Genomic DNA, 15,943 nt, shown 5'->3' with positions numbered 1-15,943 from the left:
AAAATTGTATATGTAGTGTTAATTCTGTATATTTGTACAAAGAGATACGTAGCTGTTAGTGATTTCACCCTTGTTGCTAATTTGTAGTATATCAATCTTGGAGTTAAGAAGTCTTTCAAGACATCTGGTGTATTTGTGATATTAACATTCATGATAAATCTGTACAAATAGTCAACACATGTTCTTTTTGGGCTCCTGCAAATGTATGTTATATCCACAGGTGATGGTCTGACATTTGTCATTGAGTTGCAGTTGTTTTCTGTTTGTCAAAAAAAAAATAGATTTCTTCTTTCAGGGCACATAGAAGCTCTCTAGAGATGCATCATTTGTACATACATACACCCCTGTGGCTGCAAGAATGCTATGGGACTCTGTGCATTTGGGAAAAGAATCGTGTTATGTCATCATGAATTAAAGAGTGTATAAACATCAGCTTAAATCTGATGTCCTTTTCTTGACAATCGAGAACTTTAGTGGACGTGTGTGAACTACTTAACAAAGAATATGAATCCCTCTGTTCGTGGCATTCTCGTCATTTTGTTCGCTGAGCCCCGGTTGCGAGCAGTGCACAGCTGATTTGTAAATGCACTGTAAATTAGATTACAAAACTGCTAGCGTTCGGAGCTCAATCAGAAAGGTGGTACAGTGCAGATATACTTGCTGATACCTGAGAGAGGGGTAGAGCAAACATCAGCCTATTCCTGTAGAGCAAACACTACCACCAGGGCTTCATTAAAACTGATTGGACCCACAGGGACAACACCTGTTCCGGGCAGGTTGGGATCCACACACACACACACACACACACACACACACGAGCGCGCGCGCGCGCTCTGTGGCTTCAGCTTTCAGGGTAACTGGGTTAATACACTGCAAATACACAATCAGGAGAACACGGGTGCTCTGGATTCTCAAAAGCAGTGGGTATCTGGAAAATTCACTGCATGGATATTCCCCGCACTTCCATCTGTGTGCTTTCATACTCCCTCAGCTTCCTGTAATCAAACCGACAGCAGGTGGATTAGGGGGCACAGGTCACATGACACCCTTCCCAACTATTGGTGCAGTCTAATAATGTTGGAAAGATCGTATTCACGAGGTGAACGCACATGAACACCACCCAATGTTATTATTATGTAATTACATAATTATGGCATTGGGGTAATAATTATGACAGAAAAAAAGTACATTCTGTCAGGACCACTATCATCAAAAAAGATTGATTGACTATTAGCATATAGTTAGCATATAATATGATTCTGTTCTGCGCAAGAACTCCCAGCGCATGCATGCAGCCTAGCATGGATAAGAGCAGAGAGAGCAGCAATAACCCCTCTAGGGTAAACAGAACAGAACCAACACAATGTATTGCAGATATCATTAATGCTGATATTAAATGTACAAAATAATTCAGGAATTTAGTCTGATTCAAGGGGAATTAGAATACCAAATCCTGCCTGACCAGAGGAGGAGCTGGGGATGGAGGAGGGTAAATGAGCTCTGGAGAAACGCAACAGCTGCTGATAATACTTAAGGAGCTTATATATGTGTGCTGTGATAGACGTCGTATTCCTATAGGTAGACATCATCATCTGACATGAATTTTAGCCTAAAATGCCAATGGGGTAAGAAAGATGTTCTTGTTTTCCGTTTGAGATTATTATTCTTACTCCGATTTAGCTTTTATTTTTATTTTTAAATCACTTAATTTTATAAATATGACATATGATATGATATAATATGTTATTTTGCTTATCTACACTGCTCTTCAATTTCTCATTGATGCAATTATCTAATCAACCAATCACATGGCAGTTTATTCAATGCATTTAGGGGTGTGGTCCTGGTCAAGAAAATCTCCTGAACTCCAAACTGAATGTCAGAATGGGAAAGAAATGTGATTTAAGCAATTTTGAGCGTGGCATTGTTGTTGGTGCCAGACGGGCCAGTCTGAGTATTTCACAGTCTGCTCAGTTACTGGGATTTTCACGCACAACCATTTCTAGGGTTTACCAAGAATGGTGTGAAAGGGGAAAAACATCCAGTATGCGGCAGTCCTGTGGACGAAACTGCCTTGTTGATGCTAGAGGTCAGAGGAGAATGGGCCGACTGATTCACGCTGATTGAAGGGCAACTTTGACTGAAATAACCACTCATTACAACCGAGGTATGCAGCAAAACATTTGTGAAGCCACAACATGCACAACCTTGAGGCGGATGATCTACAACAGCAGAAGACCCCCACCGAGTACTACTCATCTCCACTACAAATAGGAAAAATAGGCTAAAATTTGCACAAGCTCACCAAAATTGGACAGTTGAAGACTGGAAAAATGCCTGGTCTGATGAGTCTCCATTTCTGTTGAGTCATTCAGATGTTAGAGTCAGAATTTGGCATAAACAGAATGAGAACATGGATCCATCATGCCTTGTTACCACTGTGCAGGCTGGTGGTGGTGGTGTAATGGTGTGGGGGATGTTTTCTTGGCACACTTTAGGCCCCTCAGTGCCAATTGGGCATCGTTTAAATGCCACAGCCTACCTGAGCATTGTTTCTGACCATGTCCATCCCTTTATGACCACCATGTACCCATCTTCTGATGGTGAGCAGGTTCCAAAAGGTTAATAGCCTGACGTGGTCATACTCAATTCTAGTCAGAATATGAGTCTGAAACTGCTCCATTGGGCTGTGATTATGGGGCGTGTTTCAACCGAACCAGGAATGACCTCAATTGAATAGACCTACAACCAATCAGAGCAACGAAGTGACACATTGTCAAATGTCAACATAGTTCAACTGCACCGTATTGCCAAGTCCACGTTTTTTTCGCGGGTTGTTTTCTATGTCCACGGGTTGAAGCGACTATTATGTGATATATAGACCCATGAGTGCGAATTTTAGCAGGCAACCTTGCCAAAAAAACACACATTTTACCCCCCAAACGCCATTTTTTCCTGGAGAACCCTCCGAGAAGCTATTGTTTATGCCTAGCAGTTGGCGGGTTTTGTTGTAAAAACTTGGCAACCCTGTCTGCACGCACGCTGGAATACACGATCTTTGCTGGTGTTGTAAAAAAAATACAAGAATTTAATGATCCACAGAGTACTTACCCAACATTATCATAATTTTTTGAGAGAAATTGGGAAGTTGAATGCAGATACAAACAAGCTCTGCGTCTAGGATTCGAACAAATATAATCCAAGCCCCTTTGATGACGTGCATGATTATGTTACTGTTTATCATCTGTCCGTCATCGTCTAAAGCCCGCCCTGATGATTTCATTAGTCTGAACAGTTTCTGTAGGGAGATAATTACTCCTCTATGGATCGAGGCCAGACCGAACTGCCCGACCTAAAAAATTTGTGGAGCTTCGTGCCCTGGATGTGCATCCCACAAATCTCCATCAACTGCTATGCTATCCTATCAATATGGGCCACCATTTCTAAAGAATGCTTTCAGCAACTTTCAGCAAATCAATGCCACGTAGAATTAAGGCAGTTCTGAAGGTGAAAGAGGGTCAAACACAGTATTAGTATGGTGTTCCTAATAATCCTTTAGGTGAGTGGAGTTCACTTACACAAGAGTTCTACTAACTTGGCTAAGTTAGTAATTATGATTTATTACTTCCCTTCTTTTGAAAAGAAATAACTGTGATTTCATGTTGCATCACTGCATCAATAGGAAGAGAACTGCAATAATATAATTAAGTTCCAAGTGCCCAACCAAAAGGAATACTGATCACCATAATGGTGAGTTCGAGCAAAGAACATTTAGGAAAATCAACATCATTTTATTAAGTCATCTTATATGAGATTCTCTCTCAAAAAAAAAAAAATCTGTAGTATTGATAGCTTAAAAATCTAAGATGACTTTGGGAAATCAGTGAATGCAAACAGAGAAACATAACTGCAGAAGTGGAGGAAATTAGTGAAAAGTCTATTAAAATGTGGCCCACCTCAAATTCAAATTTTTTTTTTTTTTTTTTTTCTAGACAAAATGGCACTCAAACCAATCATTTAATCTTAACTTGGGTAACTTGGTTTACTGAGCAAACAAGGCATAGTATGGGAATAGGACAGGTTACTCAATTTTTACAATTAAATGAAGACATTAAGTACAGTTAACTAAAAAGTGTTAGTTAAAATTACTGTTGGAATTTACAGTGAATGCTTCTTGATTTAAGAATTTAAAGATATTTGGACTGGAGTTGAGGTGGTGTCAGTGAAAAAATATGGGTTACATTCAGCGTCTATACTGACAGTACATTTTTTGCTTGCATACAATATAACACTTTTGTAAAATTACAGCAGAAAATATAAAGATTTAATTTACAGTACCTTTATAAACTGAATAAAAACGCCAAACATGGAGAACACACTATAAGTTACGTGTGTTGTAAAAAAAAAAATCCATATGTTTAGGAAGGCACACACATCTTCAAACACTGAATGTATTTGTTATGACACCTTTTTTAAAAGCTATTTTTGTGTTATCTTAATCTTAATGCTTGTTCACGTAAACGCAGACAAAAGTGGTTTGGTGGGATGTGTCGTGCGTTATCACTGTCGGTTATGAACCAGTCATCCTCATGTGTCATCATTTACCCTCATGTTGTTCCAAACCTGTAGGCTTTCTTTCCTCTGTGGAAAACAAAAGAAGATATTTTGAAAAAGGGCTCAGTAAGTTTACTTTCTCAAGTAGGAAAGTCATAGGTTCAACATGAGGGTGAATAAATGACAGAATTTTCACTTAATACAAGCTCTAAACAAACATACAGATACACATGGATTCACATGTACATACAATCATAAACACAGTCAAACGTACAGTCAGTACAATAGGACAGTAGGGTAAGTGAACACCTCTGACGACTCAGGGCCTCGTAATTGGGCCCAGGAGGACTGAGGTGGATAATAGTTCTCCTGCGGGAAGGAGATGAGAAGTAGAGGGGGAGAAAGATGGGGAAGCTGAAGCAGGGAAATATATGATCTGTGTGTACCCGTGTGTTAAGTACTGCACTGTTTGTAATTAAATACATGTTGTTTGACAACACATCACACTGACAAAAAAAACAAAAAAATGTTACTGTCGCCTATAGTCATTTGAGAGGAAACAAATACAGGGTTAAAATGTTAACTTAAGCTTGTATTTTGTTTATTGTGATATAGCTTGACTGGTAGAGCATGAAGGGTTTGATTCCCAGGGAACACACACAATGATAAAATGTATGCCCTGAAGGTTGCTATGCTTAAGAGTGTCTGACAAATAAAAAAGGAATTATACAGCACTTGGATCACATGATAGAACATAGGCCTACAGAATGTACTTATATATATATATATATATATATATATATATATATATATATATATATATATATATATATATATATATATATATATATATATATATATATATATATATATATATAACATTGTAAAAAGTGCCATATAAATAAAGTTGACTTGACTAACACTGGTTATCTCTTCATCACGGCACCTGTTAGAGGGTGGGATATATTCGGCAGCAAGTGCACATTTTGTCCTCAAAGTTGATGTCTTAGAAGCAGGAAAAATGCGCAAGTGTAATGATTTGAGTGAGTTTGACAATGGCCAAATTTTGATGGCTTAGACGATAGTATCTCCAAAATTGTAGCTCTGTTGGGGTGTTCCCGGTCCTGCAGTAGTCAGTGTCTATCAACATTGAAGGCTCGCTTACCTGGGGAACACATGGCACCAGGATGCACTATGGAAAGAAGGCAAGCCAGCGGAGGCAGTGTGATGCTTTCAGCAATCTTCTGGTGGGAAACCTTAGGTCCTGCCATCCATGTGGATGTTACTTTAACAAAACCCAGGAGGGCTAAGCATTGTTGCAGACCATGTACACCCTTTCATGGAAACTATATTCTCTAGTGGCTGGATAATGTGCCCTGGTTCAGGAATGGTTTTAGGAGAAGAATGGTTTAGGAGGTGTTGTCTTAGCCACCAAATTCCTCAGATCTCAATCCAGTCAAGCATCAGTGTGATGTGAACAAACAAGTCTGATCCATGGAGGCCCCACCTCGCAACTTACAGGACTTAAAAGATCTGCTGCTAACAACTTGGTGCCAGATACCACAGCACATATTCAGGGGTCTAGTGGAGCCCATGCCTCGATGGGGTCAGGGCTGGTCTGTTTTGGCAGCAAAAACTACAACATAATAATGTTATGCCTGATAGTGTTTAAACTATCTTAGTATTTTGTTCCTGTATTTAAATATCTTTAAACATGACACATATACCTGATAATGCAATAAGATAATGCAAGGTAATGCAATATTGAAACTCTCTCTCATGGAATATATATTGAATGTAGGTCTATATCAATCAATCAACTTTATTTATATAGCACTTTTGCAATGACGATTGTTTCAAAGAAGCTTCACAGTGTTAAACAGGACAATATTGCAACAAAATTTGATTTGGCTAGATTGGTATAAGAATATAAGTGTTAAAAGTGAGAAAATCAGCCAGTATTACAGGACAAAATACATTTACACAGTATATTCTCTGAAAACATAACTAAATATTAAAAGGATGTTTTTTTTTGTGCAATGCAAACTGCAATAAGCAATGTGGTGTATAAACGGAACAATGTAAAGAATGTGTATGCTACAAAAAGTTTCTTGTTTTACAGTAAGAATATCCAAACTACTTTAAATGTATACATTTGCTTGATCGACAAGATAATAACTAATTGTTTTGTAGAATAGATCACACATTATTTACTAACACTTTGTTTCACCGTGTCATTAGATCAGTAAATTATGCATAGTCACATGCAACAAATTAACTGCAAGAAAGTACATGAAGTGAATTGTTATTCAATAAAGACATTTGAAAATAAAGTGTAAACCTTTATTTTAAGGTGAAGTTGTTCAAGGTTACTCAGTCTTATTTGTGTTACTTACACAAATACCACAAGGTTAGGGTTGGTGTTTGGTTTAGGGTTAGTTGCTTGTAATTGTGATAAGTAATCATCATAAACAATTTGGTTACCAACATTTTTCAAAATATGAATGTGAATGTAATCAGTTAAATGAATCTCGAGTATGGCAAAAAATCAGTAAGGTTTATTGTTGACGTGAGAGGGTTTTCACTATATATTGTATTGTTGGCTGAAGAGGCATGTGATGCTGAGATGTCTCTGTGGGCTTTACAGGTTTGTTGCACAGATGCATAATTAGAGGCCAGGGGATAGAAGGATGGGTAAGGAGGAGAGAAAATGACATGCATTGGGCCAGTCTAATGATAGTAGAGGTATCATGAGAAGAGGTGAACAGGAGTGACAGTCCTGTGGGTCCTGTACTTTCCAATCACAGATTTCACTCAGGACAGGTACACTTCCTTCTCCCTGACCAGGTAAGACCGGCCACCCAAACAGAAAGCCATATACGGTCTGAATTAACACCAGATATTAGCTGCACCGAAAAGCCAAACTGAAAGAACAGTGTGTATAGAAGATAGAACCACCACAGCTTTAGCGAAAGAGTTTAGAGACCATCCAAGATCTGTCATTTGACTGCTAACACCACAGCAGTTGTCCTTACTTGGGGAATCAAAAGATGCATCAAAACAACAGCGATATATTTGAGCCAACAAGCCGAAACTGACAAAGCCGCCATTGACTAAGATGCAGTTTTGTTGGTCTGACATGCGTTTTTTGTTTGACCAGTTCTGTATAAGCAGAACTTGGAAGCGTAGATTCACACTCTCCAATTCAAAGAGGACTATGGGGACCGGTCTGTCCTTCATAATGGGCCGAAATTGACTCCATTCCAAACAAAACCAGCCTGCTGCCCTGTGCCAGTTAAACAGTCTCAAAAACACTCAGTGTCCAGTGTACAAAATGATGCCAAAGCTTCACGTCCATTGCGATATTGAGGGCTTTGCATAGAAAATGCAAGGATGTGATCACAATGATTATGCATTTATAAAGTTTATCCTGTTCCTGAAGAGCTCATGAAGTGCCATGTAATCGGCTAATTGTTTTGGCCTTTTTTTGACCAATTGAGGTCATAGAAAAAACGCAGACTGTTAACTTGTTGTTTGGGGATGACTGCCAATTGAAGTCTCAGACAGATAGTGCCCAGACTGCTCTCTATGGACCAAAAGTGTTTTTGCGAATAGGAAACTTAAGCAAAACAAGCCATGCAGTCCTGCAGTACAGTGCAATATGTGTGGACATAAACTATTTTTCGCCTTGGATTTTATGTGCTTGATTAGTTACTATTTTCAAAATGACTTTCTTCATCCAGTACAGAGTCAAATCAGAGTCAAAAAGTGAAACCAAGCTGCAACCTCCCGCGATCTCTCTTGAAGCCAATACGGAAGTAATGTAAACTGCAATTCATCGACTAGGCCACTAGGGCACAGGCTCCAGAAGGGAGCAGAATCTCATTGAGCCCCATGTTAAAATTCCCAACTTTACAGCAGAAAAAACATGTTACAGCCTGGTACAAATTGTGGTTTTGGCATACAAGGCTAATTTTGACCTTCATGACAACTGTGAGGGGGTGATTTTTTTTTTTATTATAACTCATTCATTTATGTTATATGCCTTTAAGTTCTGCATAATTAAGGGTGTGGTTACTTTAAGTGACAGGTGGATAGCCATTTATCTGCCGTCTATAGTTATTGCGTCACCTAAGCTTCCTCCACATCCTGCCTTTGCCCATTTTCTGTTATCCGGAGTGACACGCGAAGATGGCAACGCCCAGCTCGCCCCTACTTTAAGCTTCAGAACGACTTATCGGAACACTCTGTTTCAGTCAATCTCATGTCAATTTTGAGTACCCATAGAGTAGTATTGCATCCTTAATATCTCTGAAAAGTCTTTAGTTTGATTATATTTACAAAAGAAAGATGCTGTACCGAGTCTTTCCAAAAACAAAAATCGAGCGGATGGAGGCGTACCGTGTGGGCGTAGCTAAAGAATCACGAAAGCGCTCCGCTTTGAGAGCTTCTGAAAGCTGTGACATCCTCAAGTGTGGAAAAGAAAACTTTACCCTAAATAAACCAGGCTATCAATCAGATTCAACAGCAACAGCAACAGCAACAGCAACAGCAGGACGACTCTGTGGTACTGTAACTGTATTTGCTTAGCGGCTTGTCAACATTGGTGTGTGTTTACTCATGGTTTATGAGGACATGATTTGGTTTATGGCATATTGTATGCGACTAAACCTTAGCAGTAGCAAGTGGAACGGTTTTGCACGTCAGACTAGTGTTTACATAGAAAAACGGAAATGGAATTGTAGCGCATTTGAATGAAGAAGTGCGCTTTGTGTGATCATATTAGGTTTAATATGTTTGGAGTGGTTTTACAATAAACAAACTGACACCTATAGTGGTCAGCTAAACAAATGTATTTAAATTACATGTATTACTGTGAACTTTTATCGTTGGGACTGCTCCATCAAAACACACTTCTTTGGTGACATTGTTGATTTGGTGAAGTCCTGTGACTGCAGTGCAGCGTTTATAGACGTGCATTGGCTCTCTTGCTCTGGTCCCGCTCTTTCAGGAGAAGAGCCCGTACACGAAAATACCGCCCCAATGTAAAAAATGTTGAGAGAACTAAAATATTTACGTATATATAACAAAGGTTTACTTAAAAGTGTGATGCAAAAATGGTGCATATAGTCTATATTTTAAGTAAATCCAACACATAATTTTTACCAGTGTATGGTGCACAAATATATTTTACAAATGGGATTGTTCAGTCCGATTTATTTTGTTAATGCTACAAATTGCATCAATTTTGAAACTAATTCAATTTTAGCATTGTCATTATTCAGCTCAATTCATGTCAATAACTGTCAGTGTTATAACAAGTTCAATATTTGTATGTAACAAGTTCAATTTATCTATAAGCAGCTCAAGCTCAATGTTGATTCAGTTTGGTTTATTAACAGCAACAGCGGGCGGTAGTGGCTCAAAGGTTCATGTAGCTTTTCTAAAAGCCGGAAGGTGGGTGGTTCAACCCCCGGTTCCACCTGACCAAGTGTCAAAGTGTCCATTAATAATAAACTTTATTTTATAAAGCGCCTTTGAAGGCAACTTCTCAAAGCGCTGTACAAAAAACAAGCAATACAAAGTTCAAACAATAAAAGTAACACCAACAATCAAATGCTAATTTAAAAAATATATATTTTTAAGTCTACCTTTAAAAATGTCGTAGCCCTGTGCTTCCCTAAGATCAGGAGGCAGAGAATTCCAAAGGACAGGAGCATATGAAGAAAAGGCCCTGTCACCCATAGATCGTAAGCGTGTTTGCGGAACAGCCAACAAGTTGGATTGTGAAGCACACAGTCTCCGAGTTGGGGTATAGGAAGTTAACAACTCAGATAAATAACAAGGGGCCAAGCCATGCAATGCTTTATATGTCAGCATCATAATTTTAAAATCTACTCACAATCGGACTGGGAGCCAGTGTAAGGACAGTGTAAGGAGTGAAGCGATCGCATACCCTAGACCCAGTCAATATCCTGGCGGCCGAGTTTTGTACATATTGTAGTTTGTTAAGTGTGGATTTAGAGACTCCAGCTAGAAGGGCGTTACAGTAATCTATCCTAGAGATGACAAAGGAATTCATCAGCTTTTTAGCTACTGAGAAATTTAGCATAGGACGTAATCTAGCTATGTTTCTGAGGTGAAAAAAGGACGATTTAACTGTACTCTGGAGAAAAGAATCAAATGAAAGCCTGGTATCAAAAATAACTCCAAGATTCCTCACTTTAGCTTGAGTAGCCAAGACAGAACCATCATTTGTTGAAGATACAGAACCAGCTTTTGAAATTTGATGACGGGAACCAATAAGCATTACTTCAGTTTTACCACTATTCAGACACAACAAATTTGTACTCATCCATTCCTTTATTTTAGAAACACAGCCGGACAGAAAATCAACATCAAGATGTTCACCAGACTTTGAGTGTATATAAATCTGGGTATCATCAGCATAAAAGTGATAATGGAGGCCAAGCGAACGCAACAACTGTCCAAGTGGAGCAACACACTAGCCCCAGCTCCTGACAAGCTGGATGGCGCTTTGTGAGGCTGACGTGGCATATGAATGGGTGAATGTGAGGCAATATGTAAAGCGCTTTGGATGGCCATAGGTCTTTTGAAAGTGCAATATAAATGCAATCCAACAGTGTCACTGTTACAAAGTTGTCTGACTCAAATCAGTTCTAGGTTTGTTCTCATCCGATTGTGGCAGTGCAGTTTAATAAATGAAAGTATTGTTTTGTTAGTTATGTTATAAAACAAATTTGGCACTACTTACAAACCCTTCATTTTCGATCACTGCAAAAGTGGGTAAAGATTTTCCTTTATTTACAGACACACTTTTTTGGGAAATTGCTACACAGCTTATTAAATGTTTCAGTAAAAGCTGCTGTCGTAAAACCTCATTGAACATGTTGTTGTCCCTCTCAGGGTGGGGTCTGATGGAAGGGGAGTTGCTGCCTGTCTGTTGTGTTGTGATTCCGGCCCTCTCAGTCTCTCCCCATCTCTTATCCTTTAAATGTGTATCCTGGCTCCCTGATTCTGTTTTAGCATTACAATGGAGGCCTGCTGAGCTACCTCCCAAGGCTGAGCCTCATCCACCGGTGTGTTCATTCACTCGAGCGACTCACACCGCATTGTAAAGCTCTTGTTAAGAGTCTGGACCGAATGGATGAGCCTCATCTTTAAATGGGGACAATGCATGCCTGATTTACCATACGGTCGTGCAGCGGATGGCACGCCTGTTAGTTTTATGAGACGGCTCAAGTTTGTGTGGCGCTTTCAAAGGCGAGGCCACTGTTTTGGATGCGTTACACTTGAAAGAAACGGACTAGAATGAACTGTCTGGTGTGCGTGACAGGATATCCTTTAAAGTGTAGGAGAGACCGTGGCTAGTTGTGAAGGGTTCAAGGGTTTTGAGTCAAATTGTACAACTATCTTGAGAAATATTCACTATTACAGCTTTTCCTGGTCTCTTCATTTTCACTTGACCTTTTTATAACAATTGGTACATCCTTAAATAAAGGGTTATTGATGGATAGAGTCATTTTGCGGAAGTAATCTTTCTCCAAACTTTGCATTTTGTTATGAGGTGATCTGTCAGCTTTGAAGGCAACACTTGATTATCCTGTTTAGAAAACCACTTCAGCTCAAATCAGCAAAGCCGTAATTTAGCTGGCAAGCCTTTCTGAGACTGCACACTGTAAAAAGTAATTGTTGAATCTACTAAAGAAAAACTTGTAAAATTAACTGATTTTGGAAAATTTGTTGATTTAACTTGAATATACTGAGTATTGTGAACTTTTAGGTGGATGCGATAGCTAAACTATGCAAGTTTAGTACATTGTACTTAAGAATGTTGAGTGTGTTGTACTACATGCATGTTCACACAGTTAAATCCAACAGCTGTTCTTACTAAGACTTTTTAGTAAACTTAACTTAATGTACAATAATTAGAATTTACTTAAAATTATTTAGCAATCTGAATTGTTTGCATGCTATGCCTTTGTTACTTAGAAAACCCAAGTAAACATTACTTGACTGGTTTGAGTACCATTTTGCCAAAGGAAAAAAACACACTCAAAAAACAGGTGGGCGGGCAAAAGATTGAGGCGGGGCAATTCTTAATAGACTTTTCACTCATTTCCTCCACTTCTGCAGTCATCGTTCTTCTTAGTTGCATTCACTCATTTTCCAGTCATCTTGAATGTTATTGAAAATACAACTAAATACTTTGGGAAAGCATCACATAAGCTGACTTCATAAATTTATGTTGATTTCCTAAAATTTCTCACCATTACGGTGATCAGTGTTCCCTTTGGTTGGGCACTTGGAACTTAATTTATATTACTATAAATCTCTTCCTATTGATGCAGCAATGCAACACGAAATCACAGATTTCAAAGGAAGGGAAGTAATAAGTATATATATATATATATATATATATATATATATATATATATATATATATATATATATATATATATATATATATATATATATATACACACACATATATATATATATATATATATATATATATATATATATACACACACATATATATATATATATATATATATATATATATATATATATATATATACACACACATATATATATATATATATATATATATATATATATATATATATATATATATATACACACACATATATATATATATATATATATATATATATATATATATATATATATATATATATATATATATATATATATATATACACACACATATATATATATATATATATATATATATATATATATATATATATATATATATATATACACACACATATATATATATATATATATATATATATATATATATATATATAAATGTTATACCAATTAATGATATTTTAACATTTTATTGCTAACACTTCTGACAAAATTTTAATTGTGTTGATATAATGACTCTATATTTGTGACATTATCCAACAATTTACCATGCTTGAGTCACACACAGACTTCATTATTCAGCGTGCAAAACACAACAATGGTAACATTTTTTTTTTACACTTAATAAGACCATTACAAGTTCATTTGCTGTCATTATTGGGGTTATACTGACAAAAGACAGCAAATAAAATGGTAAAATAAAGCCAAAAATAATAAAACGGAGTTACGATTGCCCTGTGATTAATTTATTCATGCTGCAATGCATTCTGGGAGTACACTTCCTCAGCTCACAGATAGAATTATGTCGACTTGAAGGGTTTAAGTAAGATCAACTTGATGCAATTAAGCTAACTTAACTGAGTGTTAAGTTCAGCTTACTTGAGAATTTTAAGGCAATCAGTTTCCACACATCCTTCTAGTAAAATGAACAAGCAGACATTAAAAGAACTAGTTAAAAGAACTATTTTGTTTGAGTTCTGCTTACAAACCCCAACTTATATATGTAAGTTGGCTGAACTTTTGAATTTGAGTTACTTGTACTCAGGTTTTATGGTAACCTCTACAAATACACAAGATAACTCTACAAAGTAGTAGTAAGTATTTTCAAGTCAAAAATGATGACCTAATTTGCTTGAAAATTTTGAGGCAATCAGTTTCCACAGCTTTTCCAAGTAAAGTCAACTTATTACTTTTTACAGTGCAGGCTGTGATTGGATAAGAGCTGTTCCTGGTACAACGGTCCACGTGCCTGGTCCTTGGGAGGGCTCCTCAAACATGTCTTAACTCGCCCTGGCGATGTAACGCCCGCATCAACCCTCTCAAATGACTTGCAATGGATGGTCAACGAATTATAGTAAAGAGTATCAAGCTCACATAGCATGCAGAATCACGTGGTTTATGAATGGTTCCAAGAAACGTCCTTTATTGAAGCAGGAAATGCTGTTCTGCTCTGTTATCTCCTTCTGGAGATTAATTCAGCTTTAGTTAAACAGTTGAGGTGGACAACTGTATTAATTAAGGTAAGGGGTCAGCGAAGGGGAAATCATGTTCACTGAAAAATTTGACTAATTGATTCCAATTTAAAGCATACACTGTAAAAAAATATTACCTGGTTACCTGGTTGCCTTAAAATTTTGACTTCATTGAAATTTTTAGTTAATACAATGAATTTTTTTTGAGAATCGACAACCTTTATTAAAATATTATTAAAATATTTAGTAAGCATATTGGGTAATTGTATGTTTTATTTGCGATTATGCAGTGAAACATGCCAAATTTAGCTATTTTCATGATTTATCACATTTTTTTGTGGTTCAGATACAATAATATTTTGAGTTTCTATTTATTAAACCAATTTCCTTCATTGTATCAACTCAAATTTTTTATTTTAATTCCATTAAACTCAAAATTTTAAGGCAACCAGATCACTTAATTTTTTAAGTTAAACCAACATTTTTTTTTTTTTTGCAGTGTAGGTCATTCCTCAGACTAAAAGGCTTCAGACAAAACTGACTGAAGGCCGCAATACATTCACTGCAAAGTTCTAGACTCAGAAGACAGGTGAACGTTTACATGGTATTTCTTCCACAAAGTTTAAACAGATGGTTGAGAGCTACAATGATTCATGTTTAGTTGTATAGGACATTTCTTTGGCGTAGGCCTCGTCCCTAGTCCAAATCCTGGGGATGTAGCTTTGGCTGATCCTGCCTGAAGATGATCCTGCCTGAAGTTGTGGATGGACAGAGCCAACCTAATGGTGGTGGTGGGGAGGATGGAGGAGAACGTCATCTGCGAACGTGAAAATCGAGAATTCAGTTCTTATATGCTCCAGGGGTCAAGCAGTGATTGGCCAGACCTATTCTTATAAATAAATTACGTAGCATTATAGACTTCCTGGTAGAACTAATGCTGAAACTATCATTTATTTTTCTTAGTCTGTTTCGTCCGATGCCTTTATATCTGATGCCTTTTAGTCTGAGGCTGTTTCGTCCAATGCCTAATTGTATGAGACCTGAGACCTGACACCTGACGTTGTTTTTCTTGAGTCCTGAAGCCTTTCAGTCTGAGGTGCGATAATGTTTTTTCCAATGACTTAAGCCTTTTGGTCAAGGCATGAGGCCTTTTCGCCAAGTCTGAGGCTGTCCTAAAATGTTCACTGCATGTTTATTTGGGGAAAGTCCCCATACAACGTATGTGAGTGTGTTCCCAAATATCCCTACAAGGATAGTAAAACCTGAAATCACCTACGTTTTGGGGATGTACTTCAGCAGTCCCCATGAGGGAAATGGATTAATAAACATAATAAATTATGTTTTGTTTGTTTTTTTAATGTAAAAATGCAGAAACTGTGATGGGCAGGTTTAGGGGTAGGGTTAGTGCGAAAGAACAGAATATACAGTTTGTAAAAACCATACGCCTATGGAAAGTCCCATCAAAGATAGCGAAACCGAGTATGTGTGTCTAGAGC

This window comes from Pseudorasbora parva, chromosome 21 (assembly GCF_024679245.1).
Source record: "Pseudorasbora parva isolate DD20220531a chromosome 21, ASM2467924v1, whole genome shotgun sequence".
NCBI lineage: Eukaryota > Metazoa > Chordata > Actinopteri > Cypriniformes > Gobionidae > Pseudorasbora > Pseudorasbora parva.
This window is presented reverse-complemented; position numbering follows the sequence as displayed.